This window comes from Falco punctatus (genome assembly GCF_963210335.1).
Source record: "Falco punctatus genome assembly, chromosome: 2".
NCBI classification, from domain to species: domain Eukaryota; kingdom Metazoa; phylum Chordata; class Aves; order Falconiformes; family Falconidae; genus Falco; species Falco punctatus.
Genome location: NC_137581.1, coordinates 14,279,014 through 14,295,384, shown reverse-complemented (window position 1 = coordinate 14,295,384; position 16,371 = coordinate 14,279,014). Strand labels below are relative to the sequence as shown.

The 16,371-nt window shown below is 36.3% G+C and overlaps 1 protein-coding gene across 6 annotated transcripts in view; it reads right to left on the bottom strand.

Annotated features, from left to right (window-relative positions):
* CNTN5 (contactin 5) overlaps nucleotides 1–16,371 on the bottom strand; it is a 968,197-nt gene that overhangs the window by 579,686 nt on the left and 372,140 nt on the right. The window contains exon 3 of one of the 6 annotated variants that reach the window (XM_080376471.1): nucleotides 7,984–12,739. The exons of 4 other annotated variants lie outside the window; for them this stretch is intronic. The gene's annotated coding sequence lies outside the window, so the exon portion shown is untranslated. Of the gene's footprint in view, nucleotides 1–7,983; nucleotides 13,364–16,371 lie in introns of those variants that run through there. One more of the 6 variants, XM_080376472.1, reaches the window with a different exon arrangement.

The window sequence follows — 16,371 nt, the reverse complement described above, 5'->3', positions numbered from 1 at the left end:
ATTTTCTCAGGAAACTTTGGAACCTCATTCAGCCTGGAATAATTGTTATTGTGAATGTAGTTAAGAAGCTAAAACCAGCTGTGATTCAAATGGATGCATAAGCTACACGGAAAAAAATGCTTATGATTAGGTGCAGGTAGTAATGGAGTGCAATAAGCAGCAGTTCCCATGCAGCAGGGCAGGGATACTGAGGTTTTTTAGCTGCAAAGCGGTGCTTTGGTAACTCAAAGCAGCCATAAACCTCACATATGGATACATCAACCTGAACATATCAGGGAATCTGACCTTTTTGAATATGAAGCTGTTGCACATTACAGTCTATTTGCTATTTAAACTTATTTGTGGAAATATCAGCATTTAGTGTGGTTTGCATTTTTATTCACTTGAATTGGTATTGACTTTATTTTGATCTACTGCAGCAAATTTATAGCAGGCACAACAGAGCAAAGGCACCTGATGACTTGTTTGCTTAATATAAATGCAAACCCAACATGAGGAACAAAATACTTACACCTCAACACTTTAAATGGTACAGCATAAAGTAGATGATTTAATTTTTCTCATGAAGAAATCTGTCCCTGATTACCATGGCTGGTAATGCGAACACTCCAGAGAGACTATGAAAGGAGAGACCTTGATTAGATGCCTACTTGGCATTTCTTCCACTGCTACATGATTGCTGTTGACCACTTTGCAAATCTATTGGTATTGGCACTGCATGTGGCCATTATTATTTTTTCATAGAGTTATAGTTACCTGCTAGCTTACTTTCATCTTTCACCTGCAAAAATCTAAATCTTGATATTTAGCTTCTCTAGCTGTAACAAAATGTATACAATATGTATATGAATATTCTGGTTTATGGTCCTTTCAAAATTAAATGCGCTCTTTAAAACTGCATCTAGCATATGGGCATGAGCACTGACTTTGCTTTGTCATGCCTGGGCACAGGTAAGCAGAAGGTATGAGATCATAGCCTAGGCTGCTGAGTCCTAGTTAATAATGCAAGTGGAAATGGGGAATCCATGATCAGCCACTAGCCTTGGTTTCCACGTGACAACGCAAACAAGCATCATCATGATTCACAGCTCACCCCCTCATTACCTGGAGTGAAGATAAACATTTGCCACATTGGACACGTGAAATTATCTAAGATGTACCAACAGAAAAGCCTTTCAAGAACTCTTGACTGTCTCCAAATGTTTAGATTTGTACTGTGTTGTTCCGAGTAATAACTATTTAACTTCTCTGAAAAAAAGAAGACCTTTTACTAATAGGCTTCGCACTGCATGCTGACATTTCAGAAGGTTGCTATATTAGTTCTATCATTCAGAGCCATGAATTATTGATTAACCTACACTATTCTCCTTCAAACTACTGAACTACTCACCATTGTACTGATGCAAAGAGCTAATAAATAAGCAGAATATAAAATGACTTAATTCTGCTTTAAAAGAATATAATAAAGTTTTAGTAGAGTCTGTACTGTTACTAGTGCTAGCCAGGTAGTAAATTTTGTTTAGCTTTCAGGCTTTATGCACCAGTCTGCCATCTCCAAATTAGTTTCAGCTTCATATTTCATGGAGATTATACATCTGTTTGTGAGGTAAAATGCTGGTATTCCTCCAGCCATTCTCAAACCAAAATGTGCTGCTCCAGGTATCAGAGCTGTCCCTTACCTTCCCTCTTTTTACTATAGGATGTCATTCTTCCCTAAGTTACATTTGTTCAAATCAGGAAAGGCTGTGTCAAGAAGTAGAGCTGCACCATGGAGAGAAGTATGGGGTACTGTTTATTTTTGAAGAAAGTATTTGTTATTAAGATAAATAGTTTATATTGGCAAAGTGAGATAATAATAGACATTCTAAAGCATAGCCCCTGACATTAGCTTTTAAAGGCATGTAGTCTGCTGTAAAGGCTGGAAACATTGTACAGGGTATTTCAGATATTCCACAGAGCTGTAGAGTACCCTGTTACAGTAGCTTCAAAACATAGATAACCTGAAAAACTTTGACTGCGAATCATCCCTACAGTGGGATTTTTTTTAACTGAAAACCTCAAAAGATGTTTTGGTGAGCTCATCCTGTTTGATTTTGTTTACTGGGCATAGAAATTTAATTTTTTTCTTTTACTGCAATTACTATAATAGATTGACTACTGAGATCCTGATGCAGTGTGTGCAATACAAAGAATCACAAGAATAGAAGGCAGTATTGGAATATTTCCCTGTTGTCCAAGCTCACACAGAAAAATAGTAAAACCAGTGATTAGTTACACCTGGACCATTTTCTCTGAAGACAGTTATTATGCTAGAGCACACATTTAAGACTATTTTTGATAAGAAAGAGAGTTTTTCAGTGTCTTTAGATCCACCATATACTTTTTTTCATTTGAGAAGTTTTGATTTTTTCTTAGGCAAACTAGAAATTTTACTAAGAATGGTCTCTGTAAAATATTTCGTTTTCCATACAACATTAAAAATAAAACAAACAACCCAACCCCACCCCACTGTGGTTTTATGGGAAATTGGGTTTTATGGAAAAATTAGAAAGCAAAAACCATCACTTGCCTGTTTTAATACATGAAACAAATTTACTGTAGAGGTCATGATCAGATCTTTTGTCTCCTGGAAATATTAAGGTTCTTAAACAGAAACCATCTAGGTGAGTTTCTGAAAACCAAATGAATACGACATACCTGCTCGATAATTTGGAAATACCTGCATGGGAACACCTACAAAACATTCAGAATTCCTTTGTTCTAGCTTCTGGGAAAGTGCATGTGTCCCACAGAATTCAGGTCTGCTACTCTCAGCACTACAGGGATGTCAGGTCCAGAAGAGGAATGAGTGCTGAAAGGATCACACTGATGGCTGTGAGACTCCCAAGAGCATGCAGATTCAGCTTTGACATCAGCCTCTCCTTTTGCATTGCATTGGGGTAGGGCAAACTGAAGTGACAGAGCTGATGGTGGGCAAATTTACCCAAAGTAGGTTTTATAGCTTAGGCTGTAGTTCTTGCGGCCTTAGGGGGTGGCTATCGTACCTGAAACATGTCACTTCAGAGCAAGCTCAAGTGTATGCGCATTATACTCTAGCCATTTAGCCATTTCTGTGACTGCAGTGCTGAAGTATTTATTTTTATCCATTGCACCAAGTTTTTATGGTTTGCTGTAACTTACAGGGAGGGGAAAAAAAATTACCTCATCCATAGTTAAGTGCCCTAATTACTTACTTCAAATGATATGATTCTTCCAGAAAACTTTTAGAAGAGCTTTAAAAGCTCTCAACAGCTTACAGCTGAAAGCCAAATGTATAGGTTCTAATTCATTAACACTTTGTAAAACTACGTAACTCCTCAATAGCCCACTTTTAGTATGGTGTGGTCTCACTTGAACTTCATAAGTAATGCAATCCAAAATCTTTCAGGTAGGATATTCTTGGTTTTTTTCATTGGCATTATTCCAACCTGTAAATTCTCTTGTTTGAGTCTTGATCATTAGCCGTCTTCTCCAGAGAGCATTCTGCATTCTCCACCTGTTCCATGTCTAAGGACCAAATCTAGCTTTAGTGTTTTATCTGTCTTCAGTTTTTCTGTTACAAACTCCTCTGTTCATTTAAACTGTAAAGTTCTGGGGGTTTGGGTGCACTGTAACAGCAGTAGGTGTGTGTACAGAGATTTAAGTTCCTAATTAAAGAGAGAGGAAATGCATGAAGAATATTTCTTGAATACTATTTTTATCTAAGAGATTTATAGGATCCCTTTCTATGAAACATTATGGTAGCTATTAATTATATGAGAAAGTGTTATTTTTCTCCTATAAGATCCTTTGTGCTCAACTTCCTAATGCTTGAGCACTACAGTTTTCAACCTTCATGTAGTTTTGAGGTAATACACAGAAACAAATTTGTATGATACAGTAGACTGAACAAATATTATGTTATTGTTTTCTTGCCTAGTGTCGGGGGGTTTAAAATTTTTAATTTTAAATTTTAAATTGATTTTGTGTGTAGCAGTGCAACTATAAAGCTATGCAAGGCTATACAAGATAGACATCTTATTGGTTTTAACCCCCCACTATATTTTCATCCACATCTTTCTTTTCATCCCATTGTAAAAGTAGCCATCCCCTGTAATAATATTTCTTAACATTCTATTTTTTTTTTCTTTTCAGTGAAGGTTATTGTTTTTTCATAAACTTAAAATGAGATGGATGTCAGTTAAATAAAAATTAAGTTATCTAAATACGGATATGCATCAGATGAGGTAACTCCAAAAAAAAACCAAAAAAGCAAATTATATTTACTGAAAGCAGAAGATCAGTTCTCTGCCTGTCTCTCCATCATCACCCTGGCAAACCTTGTGTTTGTGGGTTCTATTTTTCTGTGGGAAGTCTACATATTCACTTATCACAGTGACTACCAAGAAATCTGGACAACCTTAGAGAATCTATATGTAAATAGTAAGAAATGTGCTGACTTAAAGCCATTTCAAGTTAATTGAAGTGTGAGGAAGAAATATATGTTTTCATGATTTATTGGCATTAAAGTGTCTATTTTTATTTGGACAATTTTCACCTACATAGCAGCGTACATTTTGAAAAATGGAGTAGAAGGCATTTGGCTATCAGAAAGCTGCTAAGTATTCATGCTTTGTAAATACCCACTAATACTCACAAGGAGGGTGCATATTATATAAATTAATTTAGCCCAAGGTACTGTGTTCATGCTTGCAAACAATTTACCTGTGTTGTATAAAAAAATTACTGCACAGTAAAAGTAACAGAAGGTCTTTTTCAAATGTTTAGGTACTGTTACATGGTGTTTATCCTACTGCCGAGATACCAAAAAGAATTCTGGAGATCTTCTAGTACAATATGTGGATTTTTCCCCTTTTTTTAAGTTGTTCTTAGGAGAAAAGGGAAAAAACAAAGCTAATCCCTACTTTAATACTGCACTTTAGACAGGAAAAAAAAATAAAAAACACCCCACACTACACATGTGTAGAGCATTGTCAGCCTTGTTAGGTAATTTTCTTTCTATTTTTAATTCTCACAATTTGCCTGTGTTTCATAAGGTATTCTGGAATTGCGCCAGCAAAGAACTCAATCTCATGCTTTGCTTTGAACATGTGCAAAGTCTTCTGCATATTCTGCCTTTGAGGTACATTTTTAAATTACTTCCACAGAGAGTCAGTGTAAACTTATCTTAGTTGGTGCATGTGTCGTCACTTGGTGCAGGCAAAGAGAGGGCAAAGAGCAGTGGCACCAGTGGCTCCACAGCTGGCACCGGCTGTCAGTCCCCGGAGGGTCAGACACTGGGTTCTCTGCCAGAAGTGTCAAACTCAGCATGATTTTAAAAACTTAAGTAAGAATAATGTTTGTTTGCCATGTGAATAATCGGAACTTATATGATGTTTAAAACATTAGAATCAAACATCTCTGGGCACAATGATTCCACAATACACCTTATTATAACTACAATATTCTGCAAAGAGAAAAAAAATGCTCATAATCTCATATAAAATACTGAAATACTTACAAAGTATCTGAATTTTGAAGGTGCCCTTTCCTTGTTTAATCAATAAGTGGATATATGATTCTTCTGAAGTTCAAAAATGTTCAAAGAACAGGAACTATAGCTCAGAAACAGTGCAGGATTTAAATATATGAGATAAGACAAATTATTCCGTACAAATACTTAAATAGTATGTACAGACCAACGCACAAGATAGGCTACCTCAAATTTAGGCCATGATTATCAAGGTGCACAATGGGTTTAAAATACAACATTTTTTTTATGATGGGAAAAGAATTAAGCCAAAGTAAAAGTAGGAGGGTGAAATTACATCACACTGCTTTGAAACCACAAGCCTAAAGCAAATATGCATTAGTATGACAGTTTTATAACTAACAGATTGCATTTCTTAGACTTTTGAAGTATGATCCAGTTTAATAGGCAAAGTACTTTGAATAACTTCTATGTGGAAATACACTTTAATTACTTCCTGAATGTATCATATGTTCACCTGGAAGTGAAATACTTTATATGAGTCAATAACAGGACTCCAAATAGGCGTTTCAAATTGCATACAGGCCCTCAGTATAATTAGTTCTTGGTAGAAATATAGTAACCTGTACCTTTTTCCATTAAGAAATGAAAAATCTAGCAATATTGCCTCTATTAAGTAATGAGAATGCAGAATTTAATTATTTTTGCTATATATTATATATGTGATAAGCAGTACATTTGAAGGCATATGAATGTGATACATTGTAAGTCTAGAGCTGATTGGACTTTTTTTTCTATTTCTTGAAGTTCAGTTACTTATCTATTGCTAAAAACTTGTTTTGTATACATTTTAGGCCACCGTTTCTCAGTGTTGGACCAGAAAAGCCTTTCTAGAACTGTCTGCAACACAGTTCATGAGGTTCTTAACGTGATTTGCTGAAAACTTTTTACAAATAATGAGGCCTTAGTGATTTAATAACCATCTTCAGGTATCATGACATAAATTTACAAGGAAAATGATTCAAATCCAATAGTCCTTTCTTGCTTAAGCATACCAAGGATGTGGACCTAATGCCATCTCATTGACTTCAGTGGGCTCATAACCACAGCAGATGTTAACACCTCCTATAACAATTCACAAAGAAGAAAGTACTTAAGTGAACTAAGTAAGGTTCATTTTAAAACATTGTAATTCCTTAAGGTATCACTGATGCTTTTCAAAATGGCACTTTGTTGGTACACAGTTGGCACCAGAATTTGAATTCTGCTTTTGTTAACATAGCACTAATGAAGAAGAATATAAAAGTTATGAGGCAGCAACTAAGTCCTTTCAGGAAATTATGATAAAAACAACAAACAAACAAACAAAAAAGCCTAGCAGTTCACTAAAGTTGTTAAAGCATATATGGCAGAGATAAAAATATGCTGAGTTTGAATCAGTATTTTATTCATGAATTCTCCCACCACCGCCACCTGTTTGGTGGAACCATGTTTTAAAGAGCATTTAATAGTAATTTCTATAATAATTATCAGTACACTCCATGCTGAAGGTTAATCCTTTGGGTATTAATTTAGCTTTATCACAAAGCAGACAGAGTGTCTGTATTAATCTCACTGCACTTAACATATTACCAAAATCAAAGGCTCTATAGGGAAAAATAACTTTATTTCAAAACAGTGAAACTTAGTTGATGCAAAAGTAAATACAGTGTTTATTGCAACCACTTCAGTGCACAGTACAAGAATGTGCATTCGGTACTTAAAGAAAGTGAATCATCTGAATCATTTCAAGACTACAGGCTCTCCAGCTCTGCTGTTTATTTATATGCCATATATTCTGCAAATTTCTGTTGGCACACAGAAAGTTCAGTTTTATACCAAAATAGCCTCTGATACTCAGTCTTTTTAAAATTGCAGTCATATATCCTGTTAAAGCATAAATCTTTATACAACATATTACATTTCAAAAAGCTATCAACCAACTAAAAACATTTTCTCAGCTGGAATTAAGATCATTCTACAACTTCAAAACCACCATTCCTATTATTAAAAATAAAAAATGTAAAATAACTAGCCACACTCACTAAACCAAACTTATTTTTAGCCATTAATTTAGCAATGCAGAACATTGTTCTTTCTTAAATGTGTTTCAACACGTTGCTCACTGCAAAAGTGAGGATTTGCATAGCCATATGCTACAATGCTTTATTACAAGCTGTAAATATACAGGATGATCAAAGTTGTGTTACTTCCCTCAGAGTCACTGGAAACATTGTCTGAAATCACCATGAAACACTGAAAAATGCCGGTGTTTATATGGAAAATGATTACGTGACAAACAGGCTCATTCTGTCATTACCTATTATTAAGCATTCACAGGCTTGCGAGGCTTTTCATCAACATGTCCACAGCGAGGCTGATACAAAGCAATAAATAAATATATGAGATGCTATGCTGATATCATGATCAGTTACCTGTGTGAACGTGGTCACTTGGAATATGGCCAAATGCTAGACCTGTCCCAGCTCCTCCTTAGCAGCTTGTGTTCCCATTAGCAATCCAGTACAGCAAAAGGACAGTGACAGCTTAGCTGGGTAAAATTCAGTATCTATGATACAATTATTGCACCACTGATTACTTCAGACGTTGGCGATTTAATCCTTGGGGTATTAATTTACTGCTCTGACTGTACAAAACAGATCCTAGCGCTTTACCCCTTTGAGGGTTGTTGCTGTGATTATTCCATATGGCACCACCAGTAAGGTTTTCCTGTGCATCTTTCCCAGTAAACAGATTTTAGGATATCATCAAATTACTCAGTCAGCTAACAAGAAAGAACTTTATGCTGCTTTCAAGTATCACAACATACAGCAATCCTTTTTTGAGAAGAATTTCATGATTTCGAAGTCCTGTTATATTTCAGTTAGGAAGATTCTTCCTTGTTTCAGAAGGTTTTCTGAAAGAAAATTCTAAAATATTATACTGAACAGAGTTCTGGTTTTATATATACTGATATAACTACAGGTTTATGAACATGTATTACGAAGAAAAATAAAATTTTAAATATTTTATTCAAAAATATTGAACCAGGCTATCTCAAAAACTCTGAATGTTCCATTATTATTTTTTGAAACTAAAACTGGGAAAAAATACAGAAAATATTTTCCACTTTAGTAAATAAAGTGTACTGATTCTACCACAGTTGTATATCCTGGTGTCAAAGTTTTTCCTAACAATTGATATCTCCTTGGATTTAGTTGCAGCTTCAAAGTTAAAAACTACTATCAATCAGGAGTAAAAACAATCAACATAAATTCAGCCTCCAAATTTGGAAACTCCAAGGCAAGGATGATACCTACAGACTATGTAGTTAACCTTGAATTTGACACATTTATTCTATTTCCTTCTTTGTTACAGTGTCTTATTTCAGTGCTACATTTCTTTGTGTGTAAGGGGAAAGTGAAGAACAGAGAAGAAACAGTTCAAGAGGTCTTTGTCAAGATCTTTCCTAAGAGAGTCCTAAATGAGCTAATTAAGCTGTGGCAATAGGGCCGTATTGTCATGGATTAAAGGCTGCCTAGGAGAAAAACGTCAAAAGTTTGCAATTGAACAACCATTTTTCCCTGTGATAAAGGTTAACACTACACATCCTAAAGTCTCAGAAGGAGTATATTAATTTATCTTATTTATATTATCTTAAATAAGAGCTAAGAGGCAAAATTTTGCAATGGGACAGCATTATGTAGATTTTGGCAGGACTGGTAAAGATTCCACATCTCCACAAAACTGGCAAATAAGAAAACTAAATCTTTCAGACTAAATGTTTAACTGAAGAAATTGACTTCAGCACCATTTTAGAAAAGTCAGTTAAGACCTCTTTGCAGATTATTAATAACACACCTAAATAAGAAGTTTGGAAATAAATTAGATAATAAGCAATCTGGAGCATATGTTAAGGCCTCTATATAAATCAACGCTGCAGACTTATTTGGTTATGTTACCTGAAATAGCCGTAAGACCTTCTTCTTACAGAAGAAAGAGAGGAATACAGAGAAGAGCAATGAGGCTGACTGAAGGCATGGAGCTCTTGCACGAGAAGAAGGACCAACATGATAAAAAGTGTGAGAATATAGAATACTTATACTGTTGTGGTTTTGTTGTTGGGTTTTTTAAAAAGTACATAAATACAATTATTATTACATTGGTTAAGTTACGCACCTGTACTTATTACTTTTATTCCCACTGAATGGAGTTTGTAAAACTCACTTTATGATTATACATATATAAGCCTGGATGGAATTTCACAGCTTCTTGTCTGACCACTTTGAGATATTTGTGCTGCTTTCTTTTCAGGCTGCAAACTAGCTCCTTCAGGTTTACCCACTGCTGACAAGCTTTTGATAATCCTGCTTGTTTGGTTTTTGAGGCTTATCTGAGCTGTTCCTTCCTTTTACACATCAGAACATTGTTGTGTTGATGAATGCAAGCAGCCCCTTTGATCTGTGGGCATTTTTTAAAGCAGTCAGTAAAAGTCTGCACAGCAGTTAGCTAGTATGTTTGGGGTTTGTTTAATTTTTCTTCTTTAAAAATGAAGCAGCGCTTTAGAGAAATAAACCCTCCTTATTTTTGTTTTTAATTACAATTTACAGAGGTACGTTAACACTGTCATTATGCATTTCCAACAGCATTGAACTGTTATTAAAAAGTCATAATATACCTGCAAAGTAATTTGTTCTTGCCATTGTTTGCAGTGTTTCAAAGTGGCATTCATTTAATCAAACAAAGCTACCCACACATCTGCATCTAAGTTAGTCATTTTTTTATCCCTTTGTAGTCAGGGAAGAGAAAAAGGTAGACACTTCTTGGGTGAGAATTACATCATCTTGAAGAAGACATCCAAATTCCAACAAATGCATCCAGCTATAAAAGCAGCTGTTTCTCTCCCTTGACTATAAAGGGAGTCTGATAAGCAATATCTGCTTGGCTCAGACATTGATGTCTACACTGCACATGTCTAAGATGAGGTGAGATAAATCTCTGGTTTCTGCCTTCTTTTCACCTCTGGGCTCTTTCATTTGAGTATCATTTCAATATATTGCCTGTACCTCTGGTAACATTCCAAAGCCTTTTTATTCCTCCCTGAATTTCATATTACTGGCATTTCAAGCAGTGGTTTAAGAAGCTGCTAAAAAACAACTTTGGCCTTAAGGAATCAAAAACAATTCACTGAAGAAAATGGGCACCAAATCCAAATTCTGATCTCCTGCATGATAGAAACAGTACTGGGCTGCCTGGGCAGTACATGGGCAGTCATGAGCTCTCTCTTACAAGACACTGAGGTGGAGCTTCAGTAGTCATAAAAAAACATTTTCATGCCTGACTGACACTACTTTCTTGCATTTGCCCTTCAGGTCCTTCAGAAAAAAAAAACCAAACAACCAAACAAACCAATTCTCAACGCCTTCAAGGTATGATTAGAATTTATAGTGCTTAAGGTATGCTGTATTCAAACAAAAATTGATGCACAATTTAAAAGCAAAGTGATAATTAGAAGTATGTAATTATTTCATCCAAGTAAATCCTCCTTAAAATACACTAAATACACTTTAATACACTACTGTATGTCAGTCGTCTACCTAGTTGCAAACACTATTAACTGCTAGTTCGGTAATTTTCAAACTCCCAGTTTGAAATAAGTGAATGCAGTCTTCAGACAAAACAAGCTGAACATTCCTCCAATATCCTAATATTATATATTGCAAATTGAAGCAGGCTTTATACTTTAAAGCAAAATATGGCCAGCGTCAAACACCATTGTGCCAGATGCACAAGGCCTGTGTAAGCCACCAGTTATGTGTCTACAGAACGCGCCACAGGCCATTTGTTTTACTTAAGGGAACTAAAGAGAGGGGATAACCAGAAAGCCAACTCATTCATTATTCATACTTTAGAATCTTTACTTCAATCCACTCAACACTGAAGTTACAATATTCTCTTTCTACATGCACAAATTGGAGCCTCAACAGATATTAGCATAATTTTTATTATAGACAGATGTGGATGCGATCTGAAGCTTAAGTGCATTCAGTACCACTCTGGAATGTTGTATATTCCAAAACTCTGTGATGTTCTCAGATTATAAAACATACAAGTGCCAATATTATTATTAGTTTCATAGGAAAACAGACCTCCATATTCACAATTTGAGCCTGGTGTCAACACTAAATCTCAGGGTTTTTGATCATGGATCCGTTTACATAGCACCAAGCCTGCTGGCGATGGATGTTGGGTTCACCTGTCTCAGAAGGTAAAAAGGATCCTAGGTCAGGAGTTAGCAGGGCTCACTGAGAGCACTTTAAACTAGATTCAGAGGGGGAAGGGAATAAAACTAAGCTCATTAAGAGATGAATCTGGGGGCAGTATGCCAGAGTTGGAGGTGAAACTGACAGCATAGCTGGAGTGTATCTATGCCAATGCCCGAAGCATGGACAACAAACGAGGAGCTGGAAGCCATCTTGCAGTAGGAAGACTATGGCATAATCACCACCATGGAAACACGGTGAGATGACTTGCATGACTGGTGTGCTACAATGGATGGCTACAAACTCTTCCAAAGGGATAGGCAAGGAAGGAGTGGCAGTGGGGTAACTTTATATGTCAGGGAGTGTTTTGACTACCTAGAACTCAGTGACAATAGGGTTGAGTGTTTATGGGTAGAGAATTACGGGCAGCATCAACAAGGCAGATATCCTGGTGGGAATATTTTATACACCACCCAACGAGGATGACAAGGCAGATGAAACATTCTACAAGCAACTGGAAAAAGTCTCAAGTTTGCTGGCCCTTGTTTTCCTGTGGGACTTCAATGGGAAATACAGCACAGTGGACAGGAAACAGTCTAGGAGGTTCCCAGAGTGTATGGGAGATAACTTCCTGGTACAGCTGGTCAGTGAGCCAGCCAGGGAGACGCCCTGCTGGACCTGCTGTTTGCAAACAGCAAATAATAGTGTGGCCAGCAGGACAAGGGGAGTGATTGCCCCCCTGTACTCAGCACTGGTGAGGTTGCACCTCAAATACTGGGTTCAGTTTTGGGGCCCTCACTGCAAGAGGGATGTAGAAGTGCTGGAGCGTGTCCAGGGAAGGGCAACGGAGCTGTTGAAGGGTCTGGAGAACAAGTCTTATGAAAAACAGCTGAGGGAACTGGGGTTGATTAGCCTGGGGAAAAGGAGACTCAGGAGAGGCCTTCTCGCTCTCTACAACTACCTGAAAGGAGGCTGTAGGCAGGTGAGGTTGGTCTCTTCTCCCAGATAGCAAGCAACAGGACAAAAAAAAATGGGCTCAATTTGCACCAGGGGAGGTTTAGGTTGGATATTAGGAAAAATTTCTTCACTGAAAGGGTGGTGAAGAATTGGAACAAGCTGGCCAGGGAGGTGGTGGAATGACCACCCCTGGAGGTGTTTAAAAAATAAGTAGATTTGGTGCTCAGAGACATGGTTTAGTGATGATCTTGGCTGTCCTTGGATAACAGTTGGACCTGATGATCTGAAAGGTCTTTTCCAACCTAAATGATTCTATGATTCTATGCTTCTGATTTGGCAAATTACAATATCTAACATTAGCTGAAGGAAGGTGCCTAAGAAAAGTAATCAGACTATGATGGTCTGTTCCTCAGTGGGTATCTTCTTGATCTTTAAGAGATTTCCTTAAAACCTTGAAATACTAAACTTTTATACCTTCCACAGTTTTGATAATTATGATAATTCAGTGTAGAAAATTTTATATCTCTGCAATTACTTACCTGTCTTCTGAATAATCTTCAATTTGTGGTCTCAATGATACTTAACAGCAGTATGTTTCACAAATGATGGAAAACCTCACCAATGTTCCGAGCTGCTTTCAGTGACTCCAAATAACATAATTAAATTGAAAATATTGCCATGTACATATGTAATGAGATAGGAAAACAAAACCTCTCTTACTTCTGTTTCAGTCCATAATACACTAACATCATGTCCACTCTTCTCTTCTAAGGCCAACTGTTTTAGTGAAATAGTTCACTCTTCCTCATTTTCATCTCCATTCCTCCATTACTCTCTACACCCCTCTTTATTCATATAATGGCTTTGATGATCTTTTGACTAAAGCTTTACCAAGAGTAGACTCCTCCTTACTTCACATTCAATTATCCAAATTCAATAAAAGCTTTGCTTGCAGACACAAAGCAAATGCGACAACCCCTTTTCAGTTATCTCATGTGCTCATGCCCAACACAGAGTAATAGATGGGACCGGATGATAAAAACAGTAGAATTGATTGTATTCCTAAAAGCTAGTTTTCATTCAGAAGATGCTGTCTTCTTCCATGCCTACCCTCTTATAAAAGCTTATTCTCATGTATTTTCAATTTTTAAACATAACTACAGTGGTAGCCACTTATTTCAATGAGATCCAAGAATATATTATCCCAGCAACTTATGACTGTATGCACAGAACTGTAGGGAAGGGGAAAAAAAAGAAAAAAACAGAAAAGAAACTGAATGTTACTTCTCTTGGCAACATTGTTATAACCATTTATTGATCTGAATTCAATAATAATAAATACACTTTCACATTGGGAGAGAATATACATCTTTCCAATGTGAACAAAGTAGTCTTATGTTTTTCACACTAAAAGTTTTAAACATTTATTTTAAATCCATGGAAGAAATGAATGTAAGGCTGATCCTTTGAGAATGGGAAAACAGTATCTTTACTACAATGGATTAACAAACATAGATTGATTCATATAGGACAACCATTTCATAATGAGTCACTTCTATCTGCTATTGTGTCTTGTCATGTTCACTGCAATCATTTGGCCCTTTTAATACTGCAGCTAGAAACATGTACTACAGTAGAATGTCTTGATATCGATACAAAAATTACCTGGCCAGAACTGAACAACCACGCCTGTTTTAGAAATGATTTTCAGAACAATTTGAACTACATGGATGTAGAATAAATTATTACTCACACCAGGGTAGCCTGTTCTTTAACTGGTTCAGTGGAGGTCTAAGCATGTACAGGGTGTCCAAATGTTCATGAGCTTACTACAGTGAGTGTATTAAAAATAACAAGGATAGAAGAATGGACAACAAGGAGAGTGAAAGAATATGAAAAACAATTGCAGGTATTTCAGCATAATTTACCTATATGCAAAATCTTTAAACATTTCTGAAGATCCGAAATGTTTCAGGTAATTTTGTAAATCCACAAAGAAAAAAAGATCTCTTTTGCCGTATTTCTGTTACTTTACAGCAGAGTCATGTTTTAGCTTCCTTGGGGAAGTCTTTCCTTCCTAGTCCAAGTGTTTCTGCCATCTATAGTATAACTGAATTGAAGACACCAGTTCCAATTTTGCCAATAGGGCTCCTTTTCAAGGGGCAAAGGGCTGAGAAGGAATTAATTTTTACCCTTCCCTCATCTTTCTTCCATTAAAAAAAAAAAAAAAAAAAGAAAATGAAACACAGTGGTAGAGGTGATTTTTTCATTAGAGTTTAGCTGAACATTTCTGAACCTTGAAAACAAATTCCTCTTTCTGCTGTTTGATGTGCCTTCCACAAGGCCAGGGAGGTGGGGACAGCTTTTACCTCTAACAGTTTAAATGAGGTCAAAAGGAGCAAACTAGAAGCTGAAAAATTGAAAATTTGCTTGAGAAGAGAAAGGAAAGACCTTCTTCTTGAATTCCCAGTTACATCAATGTCCTGCAGGAAATAACTTGAGTGGTTGTGTTGCCTGTGTTTTAGAGACTTTCTTTCCCTCCACAACATGACTTCTCTTGACACTATTGCAACATGCACGTGCATTAATGTACTGTCAGCACACTTAAATTATTTGCCTTCCAAAACCAGCTAGATTCTGCAATAGCAAAATGTGTACAAGCTTTGAAGATTCTCTGAAAAGTAACTCCAGCAAAAAGCATCAAAGCATTCCGCCCTTGTCCCTTCATCATCTGTGCTCCATTTACAAGCAAAATAACCTTTCTCTCAAAAAAAACCCCAACCTATCATTCCCTAAAAAGTCCATGATATTGAGCAGGATTTGTACATGGCTAGATCTATACAATCCTACAATACTGTACTGCCCTCTTTTTCAGGTTGTGCTCTCACTCAGAGGTGCTCTGTTTTCCCACTGCAGCTCGGAATTTGGATTTTGCAGTACTGGGTCAGACAGAACAGACATCAAACTTAATACACTTTTCCTCCAACAGCATGGAGTAGTAAATGCTCTAGAAACTGAAAAAACTCCTGACTTTTATAGGGTATGATGTGACATTATAGCTCTTATCCTGAGCTGATATAACTAGAAATCAGCTGACATCTGGAAGTATGACATTATCAATTCTTCTTGAAACTTATATAGAGAGTTTTGATAACATCAGATATTCTTTTATTCAGTGTTGGTCCCTTTTTGAGACTTATAAAAATTACTTGCCTTCAAAGGCTGCTGTTTTCAAAGAATTATTGTCCATGTTTTATTGAGAAAGCATATTAGCTGTCTGTTCTAGGCATTTTTATAAAAAAAAATATATTGACTACAATGATTAAAGTACACTAAAAGCATTTGTAGATTATAAGAGCTATAAGAGTTTATAAGCACTCTATAGGACAGGATAAGGTTTCAACATGATTTTGATAAATTGAAGAAATGGCTCAAAAAGAAGAAGACAAAATTAAATAAAGAAAAATGCAAAGTACTGCTGCTAGAAAGGAGAAAAAAATGCACAGATACAAAGTGAAGAATAACTGGATAGTAGCGATATGATACAAAAGGATGTGGAGGTTGTGATGTATCATAAATTGAAGATGAGTCAGTAATGCCCCA